Source organism: Tamandua tetradactyla, chromosome 14, assembly GCF_023851605.1.
Source record: "Tamandua tetradactyla isolate mTamTet1 chromosome 14, mTamTet1.pri, whole genome shotgun sequence".
NCBI classification, from domain to species: domain Eukaryota; kingdom Metazoa; phylum Chordata; class Mammalia; order Pilosa; family Myrmecophagidae; genus Tamandua; species Tamandua tetradactyla.
In genome coordinates, this window is record NC_135340.1 from 47,877,350 (window position 1) to 47,892,381 (window position 15,032).

The 15,032-nt window shown below is 37.3% G+C and overlaps 1 pseudogene; it reads right to left on the minus strand.

Moving 5' to 3' along the window:
* Positions 1–2,342: 2,342 nt before the first annotated feature.
* The window catches only part of LOC143655446 (zinc finger CW-type PWWP domain protein 2 pseudogene), a 31,042-nt pseudogene continuing 18,352 nt past the window's right edge, over positions 2,343–15,032 (minus strand).

Below are 15,032 nucleotides of genomic sequence, written 5' to 3' on the forward strand. Positions count from 1 at the left end.
ACATCATTCATTTTAACCCTAAAGAACAACCAGGGCTCTCTCTGAGATCCTATAAAAGTTTCACACATTAAGTTTACTTTTCAGAAACTGAAACCTTCAGTTGGTTCCTAGGTCAGAAAAGTCCTGAAACCCACAGGTGCCAGTCTCTCCAAGAACATCAACTAGTTCCATCCCCCATCCCATATTGTCAACAGCCCTTTTCAACATGGAAAAAGTTAGAATGGGCATAACCCAAATATCCCTAAAGGTTTGGAGAAGGATCAAAGGAGAAGGAGGAGTTAGAACTGAGAAGTTAGGATTCAACAAATGAGGATGACTACCGAATTGTTATATTGATATTTCTTTTTAGTCTCCAGTATCTAGGAGAAGCTCAAAGGAAACACCTGAAATTGTGGAATTGTAACCCATACAAACTTTGAAATCTGTATCATAACTAATTGTTAAAATGTACTTTGAAATTTATTGCTTTTTTGTATGCATATTTTACAATTTAAAAATACTGTTTAAAAAACCCTAAAGATTGATGTTGGGCAGCAGCTAAGAATGAACACTGTTCTTTGTTTTCTCAGATATCTTTGAGTGTTCAAGATCTAGATAATATTTCATAATATCACCACTCTTGAGAGTGTGATATGAGTGTACCTTCTACGAAGAGATGTGGCATACTAGAAAATATAGTACACTATTGTCAGAGCATGTGCCATTTCCAATAAAGTATCTTTTACCCATCTTCATCTTGCTGAACATTATTTAAGTTCTCAGCATCAACCAAGAAAACATCCAGTTCTCAGTGACTGGATTTGAACAAAGGACTTCAGGTAATTTCTCTGGCGAGTCAAGGTTTGCTTTCGCCCATGTTGAAGCTTAAACGTGTTCCCAGGAAAACCTTGTGTCTTCCTGGGAAGACACTAAGGTAAGGACAGATGAGTAAAAAATATGGATAAAAAAATAATAGGGGGAACAAAGGTTAAAATAAATTGGGTAGATGGAAATATTAGTGGTCAACAAGAGGGAAGGGTGAGCGGTATGGATATATAAGTTTTTTCTTTTTTCTTTTTCTGGAGTGATGCAAACATTCAAAAAAAATGATCATGGTGATAAATACACAATTATGTGATGATATTGTGAGGCAGTGACTGCAAACCGTGTATGGAATGTTTGTTAAGAACGTTTGTTTATTTTTATGTTGTTTTATTAATAAAAATATTTAAAAAAAGAAATATGTTCCCAGTCTCTCATTTTACAAATAACTTAGCAAAATACTTCAGGTGAATAAACTCTTTGATTTGAAAAGCATTATTTCTAACTAAATAGAATCAAAATAGCAATACTTTTTTATTGTGCAAATGTAGATATAAATAAGAGGAAAAATCCAGTTTTGTGGCTAAGGTTCTCTTGAAATGAAGATGTGGTTTATTAAATCTCTTCTTTCAATCAGTATTTATTGAATGCCTTCTCTGGGCAAGTCATTCTACCAGGTATAGTGGGAAATATTAGAATGAAGGAGATATTGCTTGCACACCAAGAAAATGTTTACACTAGGTTAGAAAGTACAATCGTCACCACAAAGCAACATAAGCAACATAAGGGCGGTATGAAACAAAGACTGGAAGCTAGTGGAGAAGGACAGAGGCCCTCATTAGGGCACTTGGGCAGGGCTTCAGTCTGTGGATTTTGAGTTGAGCCTATAAGGGCTAGTTGACTAATAGGTTCCCTCTTAGGCGCAGCTCCCACTAATTCATTGTAATTTTACAAATGGGTTATAGAAGAGGACAAGGCTGCTGAAGGTGGCAGAGGTTTCGAAGATGAGGAAACACAGAGGTGGGGCAAGGAATAGATATTAAGTGTTAGTATATTGTGCTATACTGTGACTTTTTAATTATATGACCATTTTTATTATTTTCTTTCATTTTGTAATAGTATAATTCCACTACAAGTACATACTTTAAATACATTAGATTTGAATTATCTCTAAGAATTATAATAACTTTGGCAAACATTTTGCCAGTTAGACCTATTTGAATAAAGTATCTAAATAATCATTGCAAAGCCTGTGTTTGTGCCGTAAAGTTTCATAGACTGTTTTAAAATTAAGGCAAACAAGAAAAAAATCTTCAGATACAAAGATCAGGGTTTCTTAAATTCTAAATATTTAGCACTAATTTAAATACCATTTGTTTGGCTGTCAGAACTATGCACATTCTCAAAATACCAAAGAGAAAGTTATTACAAATTGCTATAGTGTTCACCTATGTTACTTAACATTTTCAAGTTTTTTATTTCAGGAAAGTATAAAGACGCAAATGTTTTTACTATTAACTTTTAAAAATCCGTATAATACTCTAAAATTCAGACAGCAAAGCATCTATTTCTATAAACGTATTAGTTATATTCTCAATATATTCTCCAGCTTTTAGTTTTATTCCATCAATCACAAGATAGTTCTCTTCATAGTGGTCATCAAATGGATTGCCTGCAGGTGCTTCAGAGTTGCATCCAGACAACTTTTCCCCTGTATTTGTTTCCTCTCCACATTCTTCTTCAGATTCATGTGGTGTTGTCGTGGGGTATAAAGCTCACTGTAGCATTTGTTCTAGTTCTTTTAGTAAAACTTTTGTCTCAGAGACAACCATGTTTTCCTTTGCTAAGCCATCAACTGAACAAACATTCTCAGAAGAGCATTTTAAAAGAGCTTTCCTTTTCCCTTTTCTAAATTTGGGCTTTTTCTTTTCTATATTACTTTTGGAACTTCTGGAACTTGCATCCTTTTCTCACAGAGCAACTTTGGCACCTGCTTTGGTTTATCCTGGTTTGATAGGCAGCACATTTCCAGTCTTTGCTCACGAGAATTTCTGTAGAGTAGGTGTGCTTCTTGCAGTGCGCTTTTGTACCACATCTTTTATTCTTACATTTTCCTGGCTTTAATGTAATACTATCCATGATCTTGAATGGGGATCACCCAGGAGTTCTGTATGATACTGTTCAACGTTTTCATCCAAGTCATAGGTCATGTATTTCGCTTTAAAAGGATCAAGGCAAAGTATTCCTGGCCAACTTAGCCAATTTCTTAATTTTATCAAAACCAGGCTTCCAAGGCAGAGCTGTGAGGAGACGATCTGAAATCCACTTTGATGAAGCTGAGACTCTTCGGGAAAGTCTTCTTCAGAAATACAGCATCTGTTACATCTCGTATCAGTGCTCATAAAGCAGTGCCATGGTTCATTGTGATCAACTTTGGTTGCATCCTCACTTAACAACAGTCTCTTTCAAACAACTTTCATTCTCACATTGAACCTATACATTGGTTATGTACATGTTTTCCACTAAGGCATAAACCCATTGCAGTGTTACAATAGTCTACAATTATTTCACCCTCCAAATTTTCTTTTTCCTCAAATGCACTTAATTTAATTTTCCTCAGTTTCTCCTGTATTTCTGAGGAGCATCTGGAATAGGCTGAATATTCTCATGGTATTAGGATTGTTTATTTACTGAAGTCCTCTACTAGGGCAAGTTTCACAACAATATGGTTAACCACTGAATCCAAAGCACCAGCTCTGGCTGTGCCTCCACCTGTGACATTACTTTTTAGCCTTCTCATTTTTTTTTAATGAAGAAAATAAAAATAATTATGTTGCTCCCTATTGAAATAATTATAGTGCATGCAACAGATAACTCATTAAATGCCTACTATGTGCACATGCTGTCCTTGTGAGAAGAGGACTTTGCAGTTCCATGTAAAGAGTGTGAAATGTATGTGTGGGTGGGTGTGGGTGTGTTTTAAAGAGAAGCTACATCTTAATCTTCATGAATCAAAAACTGGAATGGGCCTGGGAGAGCTCTCTTCCCTTACTTACCCCTAGTTATCTCCTATGACTGGTTTTGGAAATCTCCGGGAAGTGAGAGGTTTCAAATCCACCTGCACAAGGAAACCTTTGATTGCTGCAGGCTATTAACAAAATCTAATCAACACACCAAAATGTTCACAGTGAGTAGGGTATTGAAGGGCAAGGAGGGAACGGATTGTTATATCTTCTATTTTATACTTACGTATAGCCTGACTGCTTTTCCAGAAATGTGCATTAATTTTATAATCTAAAGAAAGGAAGAAAACAATGCAATTTAACACTCTTGCTGAAAGTCAAACACTCTTTGTCTTGTTTATCCAGTGGAGATTTTTACATAGTAACTTACACATAAGAAAGATATTATATCCCAGAGGGTTGTTTAGAATCTTTTTCTCCAGCAGTGCTATTTTTAAAACTCTCTTTATATTTGTCTTTACTTTAACTCTGCTCCAAATTTTCTATATGCAGGAAAATTTTTTAGACAAACTGGTTAGGGATTGGGTTTCTGGCTAAATTAAAAACTATCATTATCAGAGAATTAAAGCCATCTAAATACACCCACACAAAACTACAGAGAAGATAATTTAATTTTTCTTTGATGTTTCATAAGTTATTTATAGAATGTTCTCATTTTAAAAAATAATTCTTGTCACACAGTATGGTAATATATATACTACAAAAATATTACCTCCTTGAAAAGTTGCCCATAAAAATTAATTGTTGCGATCAACAAATCTGTCACCCACTGATTTCTCATAAAAATCAAATAAAGATCAGACTTCCATTCTGGCCAAGATGGGGGGCCCCAGTCCTACCAGGCCCTCCCTCCTACAAGTACAAAATCATGGACATAACGTAACAAACAAGCATGGGAAGACTCAAAGGCATGAAGAAGGCAGCTGCCTAGGGATCTTGGCACTTGAGAAACACAACATGATAGTGAGTTTCCTTATTGCTTCCCATGTATCCCAGACAGGGCACTGCTAAAGCTCCAAACTGAAACTATCGACAAGTATGGACAAAAAAGTTTCAAGAAAGCCTTTTTCCCCATCCTGGGCACTGGGAAAATGGTGGTGGCCTCATAACAGAAAACTTGTTGGTAATCTCCACCCTTCTCCAACAGAACAACAATGGAAAAACTGCATTTCTCCTCCTCATGATTTCAGTTGGCCAGAGAGGAGCTGGTCTTCCTCCTCAGCCCTGTCCCTGAGGAAGCAGGTGGTGAAGCTCCACCTAGCAGGGGTGTTGATAGGACAGAACTGGAAGCTGGTCTTCTGTTTCCTGATCTGCAGAAGGAGGCAGTGCTCCAATTCCCTCAGCACGGTAATGCCAGCAGGGTTCAGTGCAAACTGAGAGCCTCCACCCTATCAATGACACTGAAGAAGGTGGCACAAGTAGGGGCTAATCCACATCCTATTTCCCCCATCCTTGGTGTTAGCCAGGCCGACTTGGGAGCTGAACCTCTACACTTGCTCAGCAGCAACTAGACTGAAGGAGGTGGTACCAAACAATGTCAGTCAGCACTCTGGTTGCACCTTCCACCCAGTGTCAGGCGGGCCTTGTTGGGAGGTGACCCTCCATGCTCATCCAGCATCAACCAGGCAGAATGAGGGGTTGGAAGCAGGACTATTTGGCTCTTTACTCCAACAGATCTACTTGCCTGGTTTCAGTAGGGTCCAGTGGGGAGCTGAGCTACTGGTTATACCTTACAGTAACAAAGTGGCATGTCAACTGTATTCCCCTCCTGGTGGCAGTGGATCTAGCAGACAGCTGAGCATATACCACATTCAGAAGCAATGAGATAGTACTAAGAAGCTTGTCTGCTTCTTCTGGAAAGCTGTCAGCTGAGCCAAGGAGGGAGCTGAACTTTCTTCCCACCTACCCTTTACCGACAAGGCAGTGTGTGTCAGCACTGCAGATTTTGTTGGGTCATATCAGCAGGAGCCAGCAGGAAGCTAACCGTATACACCCGCTCAGCCTTCAATACCTCAACAGGAGACTGCCTGCTTAAAAAAAAACAAAAAGACTAAGTATAATCCAGAGTCTCATAATATAATATACAAAATGTCCAGGGTACAGTTGAAAATCTCAACATGAATGAGAACAATTAACAAATGCCAACACTGAGATGAATAGATGGTAGAATTATTTGAATAGGATTTTAAAGCAAGCCTCATAAAAATATTTTGAATTATCTTGAAACAAATGCAAAAATAGAAAATCTCAGCAAAGAAACAAATTATAAAAATGGAAATTATAGAACTGGAAAATACAACTGAAATGAGAAATTGACTGGATGGACTCAATCGGAGACTGGAGATGGCAGAGAATAGAATCAGTGAACTTGAAGACAAATCAACAGAGCTAAAATAGGCTGAAAGAAAAATGAAGAGTCTCCGGAAACTGAGGAACAATAACAAAAGGCTAGTATTCATATCATTGGAATCCCAGAATAAGAGGATGAAAAGAGAGAGAGAGAGAGTGAGGGAGAGGGAGAGAGAATGAAAAATATTTGAAGAAATAATTGCTGAAAACTTTCCACATTGGTGAGAGACATAAACCTACAGATTCAAGAAGCTGAGGGAACTCCAAATCTGATAAACCCAATGAAATCTATTCCAAGAAACATCATCATTAAACCCCTGAATATTAAAGACAAAGAAAAAATCTTGAAAGTGGCCAGAGAGAAATGATAGTTTACTTACAGGGGAACACTAATTAGAATGAGAGCAGGTTTCTCATCTGAAACCATGGAGATTAGAAAGAAGTGGCACATTTTCAAGTACTAAAGGAACAGAACTGTTAACTGCAAATTCTATAGCTGGCAAAAATGTCCTTTAGGAATGAAGGGGAAATGAACATATTCTCAGATGAAGGAAAACGAAGATAAATTGTTACTAGTAAACTGTCCTAAAAGAATGGCTAAAGAAAGTGCTCTAAAGAGAAAGAAAATGAAAATGCTGAAAGGCTTAGAACTCCAGAAAGGAAAGAATATTCACCATAGGGTTAAATATAATAGACTAGCCTTCTTCCTGTGAGTTTCTTAAATTATATTTGATGGTTGATGCAAAAATTATAACAGCATTCCTCAATGTAGGCAGAGGAAATACTTAAAACAATCATATTTAAGAAGTGGAGAGGGCAAAGAGATCTAAGAGGAAGTAAGGTTTTTACTTTACTCCAAGTGGTAGAACACTTTGCCAATAGACCATGGTAAGGCTATATGCATGTATTGTAAAAATCTGAGCAATCACTAAGAAAACTATGCAGAGTGACATGCTGCATGATTCCATTTATATAACATTCTAGAAAGGACAAAATTATAGAAATGGAGATTAGTGATTGCCAGGGGTTGGGGGAGAAAGGAAAGTTCTCGGTGGCTATAAAAGGATAGCGCAGGTCAGTGCAACAGTGGCTCAGAGGCAGAATTCCCGCCTGCCATGCTGGAGACCTGGGTTTGATTCCCGGAGCCTGCCCATGCCAAAAAAGAAAAAAAAAGAAGATAGCACAAAGGATCCTTATGCTGGTGTATGATGTTCTATATTTTGATTGTGATGATGGTCACATGAATCTACACATGTAATAAAATTGTTTAGCGCCAAATACACACAAAGAAGTGCATGGAAAACTGGTGGAATCTGAATAAGGTTGATGGGTTGTATCAATGTCACTTTCCTAATTGTGATACTGGACTATAATTAGGCAAGATGTTACCCTTGGGGGAAACTAGGTAATGGGTATACATGATCTCTCTGTTTTATTTCTTACAACTAAAGGTGAATCTATAATATTCTCAGAATAAAAAGGTTTAGGAATCAAGCATAAAGTGTATTAAAAATTCAGTTATTTCAATTTTTAAAATCAGTTTGACTTTTAATTCATTGCTTCCTATGTTCAGATTACCATAGTATATGAAATTTAAGTAGCTGCACTAAATATATCCCATTGCCTATATTTATAATAGCCCATTATTGGTTGGCCCAGTAATATGTCTGGTATGTGGAGTTAGGCACCATCGAGGCTGAGGACGTTCCAAAGTACATGTGTATGTCTAATGAATCAGGTGCTGATGACAGTAGGCAAACTGCAGGGTGATGGAAGAGCCCAGAAGGAGAATTTAGACCTGCTTAATGTGGAATGTGCACAATGAACAGACTCAGCAACAGGTCTTGAAGACTGGAAAGGAGTGATGCATCTGATTAGTAGCATGGCAACTATTTAAAACTTCCCGATTGAGCTACTCCAGGAGCGAGTGAACACCTTAAAACAGAAAGGCCTATTTTTTTTTTTTAAGAAAGAGAGCTTATCCACTAAACTCTCAGGGCCTGCAGCCCTGTGCTGGGGGCACCCAGTGAAAGAGCAGAACTTGAAGGAAGGGGCAAGGATTTCCCACTTTGGTCCAAATCAACAGCTGAGCAAGGAATGGTGCTTAACCTGAGATGTAGCACCAGGGAAGGCGACTATGAGGCCTGGATGCTGGCAGCCAGGAGCAAGGAGCAAAGACTATGCAGATATGTCCAGAAGGGGCTGGATGTGGCAGTGGAGGCAGGAGCAGCAGTCCACACACTTTCCGCTGAGCATTTGTGTGACACCCCTTAGGGTCTCCTAGAGACATAGACGAGGTGGGAAACTAAAAAAAATGAGAGTGTGTAGGGGATAAGCAGGAAACCAATGAGCCTCAGCCTCATAGGTAGGGATTATCAAGTAATGAAAAGATCTGGGCCAGGAGCTCTCAACCTTGTTTGCACATTGGAACCACCTAGAGAGCTGATTCCTGGCTCTTGCCTCCGTAAATTCTGATTGAATTGCTCAGTGCAGCCTGGGCACTGGGATGCTTATAAAAACTCCTCAGGTGATTCTAATGTTCAGCCAGAGTTGAGAACCACTGAGCTAAGCCTGTAATGCTCAAGCTTAAATTTATAGCAGGGCTTGGTAGAACACAGATTGCTGTCCACACCCCACCCCCATCTCAACCCCACCCCTCAATTTCTGAATCTGTGGGTCTGAGATGGGCCTAAGAATTTGTATTTCTACAGGCCCCATGTCCTACAGTCCTGGAGGCTAAAGGACTGAAAATCAAGGTGTTCGCAGGATCCCTCAGAAACCTATAGGGGAAACTCTTTCCTTGCCTCTTCCTGGCTTCTCGTGGTTTCCTGGAAATTCTTGGCATTTCTTGGTTTGCAGATGAATCTGCCTCCATCTTCACTTGGCCTTCTCTCATAAGAACCCAGGTCATACTGGCTTAGATTGCACCCTAATCTAGTTTGCCTTATTTTAACTAATCACCTCTTTAGACCTATTTCCAAATAGGGTCACATTATGGAGACAGGGGTTAGGACTTTTGGGGAACACAATTCAACACACACCATTACCAACTGATGCTGATGTTGGAGGTCCATGGAGTACATTGAGCAACACTGACATGGGTAAATGTTTATTGAGATAACATCTGTACTCACAGGTGATGTGTTCTGGGGACGTTAGGACAGTGGGAGGTAGCCTAGAGTAAGAGCCATAAATAGGTTCATAAAGACCCAAGGCTCACTGCTGACTCCTATACTAACTACATGATCTTGAATAATTTACCCAAACTTTGTAGACTTGATTTCCCCATCAGTAAAGCAAGAGAAATTAGGGCATCTACCCATAAGGTTGTTTCAAAAATTAGTATTTAATGAGTACTTTCATCACTAATAAACACTTTGTATACATTATGATAAATTAATCCCCAAATAACCCTGTAAAGTATTATTTCTCCTTTCCCACAGATGAGGAAGCTCGAGTTCAGAGAACTTAAGTTACTTGCCCAATATCACACAATTTGTCAGGATGGGCTTAGAATTAGAACGTGAGTTATCTAACTCTGAAACCCATATACTGAACTATTACACTATACTTCATGTAAAGCATTCAACACAGAGTATGGAACAGTGTATGTGTGCAATAAATATTAGCTATTTTGGGTAGTGATCAAATCAAGAATTAAATGTAAATGTAATTCTAAAAACTTCAAATCAGTTTCTGGTTTTCATGAAACACAAATATAATACAGTTGAGTAACAGCATAGAGTATTGCTAGGATTAAATTAAATGTCAGTCTACAAACCAATGTTTCTCATAGTATATCTTATATTATCTGCAGAAGAATCATCTGGAAATTCCTGAGCCCCACCTCAAATCTATGGAATCTTAATCTTTTGGAGGCAGGGCTACAGAATCTGAAATCTTAAACAAGCTCTCAAGTGAAGCTCATTTCTGGCTGTAGTCCGAGTCCTATTTCTATAAACTGAACATATTTTAGAATTACTTTTCCCCTATGCCTTATACTATCTTATTTAGGGTTCCTCTAAATATTATTTTTTAAATTTCTGACATATTTATGAATTCATAATACATTATTTTGAGCAGCTCAAGTAGAACGGTCTACGCTCTGAAAAAAGCATAAAATCTACATTTAAGTTTTCATAAGTATGCAAATCAAATATCTGAGATATCTGGCCTAAAACATAAACTTTCACAATATATAGTGGCTCAAAACCCGATTTGACATATAAGTAAAGCTTTTCATCTTAGAGGAAACTTTTTTAAATGTATGGCTAGAACTCTGACCTCCCTGTTGTTCCTCCTCAATTTAAACAGCTGAGTAACTAGAGTTTTTAATATGCATTATTAAAACAGTGAAGTTTCATAATAAATTTCTCCTACACAAGGCATTCTTCTGAGTCAGTGTTGTTAATGAGCACTTCAGGGTGAATGACAAACTTTTATGGACTAGCTTGTTCTGACCCAAACTAACTAGAAAAGCCGGATAAAGTATTTTTAAAACTTCTTTAAAGGCACTGAAGAGCTGTCAAGACAGAGAGGGTTCTAGGGATCAAGATTTTAGAGAGAAGGAAGCAAAGAGTTGAGCCCAATCCACGTTGCATTTTTTCCCCTTTAGGCATGTGATGCTTAATACTGTGTCAATTTGGTTAGGTCATGGCATCTAGTTATTTGGTCAAACACTGGCTTAGTTGTTGCTATGGAGCTATTTCATGGATGGGATTAATATCTACAATCAGTTGATTCTAAGTAAAGGAGAATTCCCTTAGTAATGTGGGTGGACTTCACACAATCTGTTGGAGGTTTTAAGAGATAGAACTAACGGTTCCAGGGAGCAGAAGGAATTCTACCTCAAGACAGCACCCTTCACTCCTTCCTCAATTTTCAGCTTAAGGAAGTGGGACTCTAAGCCTCAACATCGCTTTTACTGGAATTTCCAGCCTCTGCCCTGCCTTACAGAATTCAGATTTGCTATTGCATGAGCCAATTACTTATAATAAATCTCTCTAAATATCCTGTGGGTTCTGTTCCTTTGGAGATCTTCTACTGATACAAGGAATGAGACCATTTGTAGGGAAAGAAAGACAAAGAGACAGAGAGAGATACCGACCTAGAGCAGAAACTGAGAAGAAAGTGGCAGTTAAGGCGTTGAGAAGTAGAGCAGATTCAGGCAATCTCATGGGGCTGGGGTTGGGGGGAGACAGGGTGGAGTATTGGCCTTGCCATGGAAGAATGGCCCCAGTAAACAGCCAAGACCTTAAACTGAAACCAACAATTGTTCACACCTTAGGAGTAAGGACTGACAGAAATAGACAACTTAGAATCAGCTCAATACCAAACTAGTTTAAAGTGATTAGCCCTCCCCTACCTGTCAAAACCAAAAGAAAATACCCTTTGGAGAAAATAACATCCTATGAAGCTTTAAATCATCTCCACAACTTTTCACACATAACGTCTAGCATTCAGTTTAAAAAAATACTTGGTAAGACCGGATGATTGAAAAACTTGAAGAAAAAATAGATGATGGAAACAGACCATCCGCGGATTTAGATATTGAAGTTATCTAATATATATTTTTTAAACTAAATAGTATGTTCAAGAAAATCTGTGGCAAAGTAAATAATTTCATCAAATAATTGTAATCTATTAAGAATCATATGGAAATTCTGAATTTAAAAATGCATAACAGAAATTAATGACTCATGAATTTAAAAGCAGATTGACGGAGATGAAAAGAAAGATAATAAGCTGTAAAGTAGGTCACTGGAATATATCTAGACTAAAGCATAGAGAACAAAATGATGGGAAATACAGTAAAGAGCAAGTAAGAGAAATGGGCCATGTTGTAACTGTTGAGCATGCATGTAAAGAAAGGAGAAAGAAAATGTGATAAAAGCAACTTTTTAAACATTTATTATTGTGAAATGTAACATACATACAAAAAGCAATCAATTTCAAAGTACATTTTAATGATTACTTATAGAACAGATTTCAAATTTTCTACGGTTTTACAGTTCCATAATTTCAGGTTTTTACTTCTAACTGCTCCTAGACACTGAGACGAAAAAGAAATATCAATATAATGACTCAATAGTCATACTCATTTGTTAAGTCCTAACTTCTCTGTTATAACTCCTTTTTTGATCCTTCTCCCAACCTTTAGGTATATTTCAGTTATGCCGATTCTAACTTTCTTCAAGTTGAAAAGGGGTGTTGACAATATTGGTTGATGTTCTTGGAGAGATTGGCACCTATGGGGTTCATAACTTCTGAAAAGTAAACTTAGTGCTTGAAACTTTTGAAGCATCTCAGAGAGAGCTCTGAGTGTTCTTTAGGGTTAACAGAAATGATGTTGGTTGGGGTTTGGCAAACCTTAGCAATCAGCAAAATCTAGCTGAAGCTTATATAAGAGTAGTCTTCAGAATAGCCCTTCAACTCTACTTGAGTGCTCTTAGCCACTGATACCTTATTTTGTTACATTTCTTTTCCCCCTTTCAGTCAGGAAGGCATTATTGATCCCATGGTGCCAGGCCAGGCTCAGCCCTGTGAGTCATGTCCAATGTGGCCAGGGAGACTCACACCGCTCAACATTATGTCCCAGGTAGGGGGTAGGGTAATAACTGTAGTGGCGGACTTGAGCTTAGAGAAAGAGCAATCACATCTGAGCAACAAAAGAGGTTCTCTGGAAGTAACTCTCTGGCATAATTATAGATAGGCTTATCTTCTTTGCTACAGAAATAAGTTTCCTCAGAGCAAGCCTCAAGTTCAGGGGGTTGGCCTACTGACTTAGGAGTCCCTACTGTTTGAGAGAGTATCCAGGGTTTCCCAGGTGGGAAAGTTCAGTAGTTCTATATATTTTTCCAGTCCCTTGAGGGACTTTGCCAATACTTCTAAATTATCTTTCCAACATACTCTGGGATGTGTCTGGATATTACATTAAACTATACAGAATTACAAGCCCTCATCCCCATTCTGGGCTCCCTGTGTTTGAGTTGTTTAAATGAGCTATCCAGACAGATTGGGTTAAATTGTGTGCTATAGAAAATGTAGGGTTTGGACAAAATGAAGTTCTTTTCCTTTGGTCTCATAGAGAAGGTGATGTTCTAAAATACAGATAATGTCATTCTTTTCCCTGTATTCTTATTTACCGTAGTCCCAACCAGATCCTGCAAAAGCTACTTTTGAATGGAAAATGGTCAAGAAGTCTCCAAAAGTGAAGACAGACATTAACTCACATGTCCAAACTTCTATAAACCTCAAAATGAAGAAATGCAAAGAAAACCAGACTAGACATAGTATATAAAAATTGCTGAAAATGAAAGAAAAATAGATGATCTTACAAGAACCCAAAGAAAAAGATATAGTACCATCAAAGAGGTAGTAATAAGAACGAGAGCTACTTCTCAACAGACAAAATAGAAGCTGAAGGACACACAATGAATGCATGGTATTCAATAATCTAGCATGATATCTAGCTTAAGAGTCTGGGAGAGTGGTGAGAAGAGTTAAAATGTTCTAAGGGATGTGCCTTGTTTGGGAAGTGGTAAAAGGACCAATTTATATTAGTTAGTCAGGAATAAAACTTGTATTATCTATGTAACCATTAAAAGATTAGTAAAATAAACTTATAACAAACTCATAGGAGGGAAAATGAAGTAATAAGTAATTTCTAAAAGTAATCAAAAAAAGAAAGAAAAAGTAATTTAAAACAGGTTGAACAAATACAATACAAATGATAAGATGGTAGAGTTAACCCAGTATAACAGTAATTACATTATTATAAATGAACTAAGTATCCAATTAAAAGACAAAGATTGTCAGACTGGATTTTTAAAGCTCAATTATAAAATACTTTCTAAATACACACCAAAAATATAAAGATATAAAAAGTTGAAAGGATAAGTAATAAAAAGAGGTATATCATGAAAATATGAACAAGAGAACAGTCCTAAGGCTATATTAATATCAGATAAACTTTTAAACAAGAAGCCATACCAAAATTTGAAAAAGAATATATCATAATGATAAAAGTATTGATATAACAGGAAGCTATAATGGTACTACATTTGTATACATTGAATAATGTGACCTCAAAAATGTCAAGAGGGTGGGTCACAGTAACTCAGCAGGTAGAATTCTTGCCTGCCATGCTGGAGACCCAGGTTCAATTCCTGGTGCCTGCCTATGCAAAAAAATAAAATAAAATGTCAAGAAAATTTCACAGAAATTAAAGGAGAAATATACAAATTTACAAACAAAACAAGCAGATTTTAAAACCCACTGAAAATATAGATGATTTGAATCATGAGTTAAACGACACACAGACTATGTGTCCAACAGAATATACGTTTATTTCAAATGCCAATGGAATATTAACAAAACTTGACCATATAATAGGCCATAAACCAACTGTTAACAAATTTCAGAGAATTGAAATTATGTTAAATATTTTCTCTAGCAATAACAAAAACATGATTTGAAAACTCCTAGGTGTTTGGAATATAATCCATAACACATGGAAAAAATCACACTGAAAAACAGAAAATATTTCAAACAATGATTAACAAAAATGAAAAACAAATGTCAAAATTTATGGGATTCAACTAAAGCTTTATATGCATATCTTCTAAAATAATTAAATTCACAAATTAATCATCTACAGTATCCTTCTAAAGAACATATGAAGAGCACAGCAAATTAAGGGCAAAGAGAGTCAAAGGAAGAAAACAAAGATGAGAGCAAAAATTAGCGAAATTTTAAAAAAGTAAAAAGGTACTTCTGACTCCCTTCCCCCTTCCCGGGCCGGCTGGGAGAATTGGAGAGGTGGTCCCCTGAAACAAAGACGGCTGGCGCCCACACCAC